Source organism: Nicotiana tabacum, chromosome 7, assembly GCF_000715075.1.
Source record: "Nicotiana tabacum cultivar K326 chromosome 7, ASM71507v2, whole genome shotgun sequence".
NCBI lineage: Eukaryota > Viridiplantae > Streptophyta > Magnoliopsida > Solanales > Solanaceae > Nicotiana > Nicotiana tabacum.
In genome coordinates, this window is record NC_134086.1 from 153,413,353 (window position 1) to 153,417,042 (window position 3,690).

Here is a 3,690-nt window from a genome sequence, read left to right on the forward strand (position 1 = left end):
AATTTGGCAGATTTGTTCACTAAGGCATTGCCGACATCAACATTTGAGAAGTTAAGATAAAAGATTGGAATGCGTCGTCTCCGAGATATCAAATAAGGTTTTTTATCAGGGGGAGAAATACGCGTTGTACTCTTTTTTCCTTAACCAAGGTTTTGTCCCATATGGGTTTTCATGGTAAGGTTCTTAATGAGGCAATTCTTAATGCGTATTACAAGACATGTGTACTCTTTTTCCTTCACTAAGATTTTTTCCACCGGGTTTCTCTTAGTAAGGATTTGATGAGGCACATTATCTGCTAGTGGACATCCAAGTGGTAGTGTTATAAATCCTGCAAATGGATCCATCCACTTGAAATGATGGATGCCTTCCATAACAGGTTTTGGATTGGTTATGTATCCATAACAGGTTTTAGATTGGTTATGTATCCAAAACAGGTTTTAGATTGGTTATGTATTTATAACAGGTTTTGGATTGGTTTTGTAACAACGAAATATTTCTATAAATAGGTTCACTGATGAACCTATTCCATACTCTGAAACGAAGAATAAATCCTCTCTTCTAATGTTGTCATTCTCTTCTATTATTAGTCCTAGTTAATTACATAATTCTTGCTATATTGCTTTTATTTTATAATAAATATGTTCTTATTAGCAGGGAACTAAGGTGAAGACTTGATGGTGATGGTTGTTCTTTTCTTATTTGGTCAATATTTACCGGTACTCAGCGCTAGCCTTTGCAAAATCAGTGTCAAGGAAATAACTTGTCTACAAATACTTCCAAATTTTATTTCCCGCCGTCGAACCCTTAATTTGGTCGTTATCTATATATTATTAAATGGAAAGGAAAAAGCCCTCTCCTTAAGTCAAGTTGGAGTTTTTAAATTATTTTAAAATAAAAAATTTAAATTACAAAAAATAAAAAACTGCCAATTCAAAATTTCTTTGTTTTTTTTAAAATAATTTTTGTTTTTCTTTTTTAAAATAAAAAGTTTATTTATTCAGAAAATATTATTGAGAATAATAGAATAAAATATAAAATATAAAAATATATATCTTCTATTATATTATAAAAAGAAAGTAGCATACAAAAATTTAAATAAAGTAATATGCTAATAAAAGTTTCTATTAACAATGCAATAATACTAAATATTGGATAAAATAATAAAGAAAAATACAGAACAAAAAATTATTCGATGCCTATATAAATCTCATTAATTTAATAGATATTTTATTCATTAAAATTCAGATATTATTATTGAGAACAATAAGATAAAATTTAAAATAAAAAATATTTCAAGAGTAATAAAATATATATCTTCTATTATATTATAAAAAAAGTAGTAGACAAAAATATTAAACAAAGTAATATGGTAATAAAAGTTTCTATTAACAATGCAATAATACTAAATATGGATAATATAATAAAGAAAAATACAAAACAAAAAAGTTATTCAATGACTATACAACTCTCTTTAATTTAATAGAGATTTTATTCATTAAAATTCAGATAATATTATTGAGAACAATAGGATAAAATTTAAAATAAAAAAATATTTCAAGAATAGTAAAATATATATCTTTTATTATATTACAAAAAAAAGTAGTAGACAAAAATATTAAACAAAGTAATATGCTAATAAAAATATCTATTAACAATGTAAAATTACTAAATATTGGATAATGTTACAAATATATTATATTATGGATGTTCATTTAGTACTCCGTTGTAAATAAGCTTCCTGAAGAAGCTTATCCATATGGGACTCCACTGTAAATATGTTTATCTATTTAGTACTATATTGGAAATAAGCTTCCTGAAGAAGCTTATCACTTCGGTACCCAGTTTTGGATAAACATTACCCCCGGTAGAAGATTATCCATACCGGGTATAATGAGCTTATCTTTTCAGTACCCGGTTATGGATAAACATTACCCCCGGTAGAAGATTATCCATACCAGATATAATAAGCTTATCCATTCAGTACTCCGTTATGGATAAATATTGCTCTCAGTAGAAGATTATCCATATCTGGTACAGCAGCAGCTTACACAGCAGCTTGTAGCAGCTTACACAACAGCTTGTAGTAGCAGCTTACACAACAGCTTATAGTAGCTTACACTGCAGCTTGTAGTAGCAGCTTGTAGTAGCAGCTTACAGAGCAGCTTCCTTTCTTCTATAAATAGAAGAGATTTCAGTTCATTATGTACATCAGTTTGAGTTCGAATAATATATCAGTTTCTCTCTATACTTGTCTTTACTTTACAGTCTTTGTTTTATAACACGTTATCAGCACAAAGCTCTACCATCTCGAGCAAATATTTTGAAAGTATCTGAGGTAAGAACTTTCTTTTCCTAAATAATGTCAAATCTTTCTAAACTTGAATTTGTAGCTCTGGATATATCGGGCAAAAGCTACATGTCTTGGGTGCTTGATGCTGAAATTCATCTTGATGCGATGGGTCTGGCAGACACCATCAAGGATAAAAATCAGGCATCAAACCAAGACCGTGCCAAAGCAATGATATTCCTACGCCATCACCTTGATGAGGGCCTGAAAATGGAATATCTCACTATTAAAGATCCAGTCATACTGTGGAATAATTTGAAAGATAGATATGACCACCTGAAGATGGTCGTTCTTCCACAGGCACGTTATGATTGGACTCATCTAAGGCTACAAGATTTTAAATCTATCAGTGAGTATAATTCTGCTATGTTCAGAATTATTTCCCAATTAAAATTATGTGGTGATAATATTACTGATCATGATATGTTAGAGAAAACTTTCACCACTTTTCATGCCTCGAATATGCTCCTGCAGCAGCAATATCGAGAGATGGGATTTAAAAAGTATTCTGAACTTATCTCACATCTTCTTATAGCAGAGCAACATAATGGGCTATTAATGAAAAATCATGAAAGCCGACCTATTGGTTCTTGTCCATTCCCTGAAGTGAATGAGACGAACTTCCACCAAGCTAAACGTGGAAGAGGTCGTGGCCCCAGTCGTGGTCATGGCCGTGGTCGGGGAAGAAACCCCAATCATGGTAATAATAATGCACCAAAGAAGCCTCCTCACCACCAACAGTGGAAAAGGAAGGAACAAAAGTATGAAGCGGTGCAAGCGCCAAATATAGAAAATGCATGCTATAGATGTGGAGGAAAAGGGCACTGGTCACGTACTTGTCGTACGCCAAAGCGCCTGGTTGAGCTTTATCAAGCCTCCCTGAAGAAGACAGAGAAAAATGCTGAAGCAAATTTTATTTCTGAAGATAATTTAGACTTCATGCATTTGGATGTAGCTGATTACTTTGCACTCCCAGAAGGAGAAACAAGTCATGTAATCGGTGATGAATCTGTAGAAATGTAAATATTTTAATTTTTGTTATTTGTAATAGATAGTATGGTTATGTAATTGTTGTACATAAAGAAAAATTATGATTTGATGTTTACTATAATATATCTTATTTATGTCATTTTAAAGAATATGAATAATATTATTAGATCAACTTAAACTCTAGCAGAGTTTGCAAGAAATATACAACCACCAGAAGTAGTTATATTTCATATATCTCATTGTAATTATATTTTGTTAACCACCAGAAGTGGTATATGTCTATGATCACCAGAAGTGATAATTTAGGCTTTCTATAGTTACAATTGAAGATAAGCTACATAAATATTCTCTAT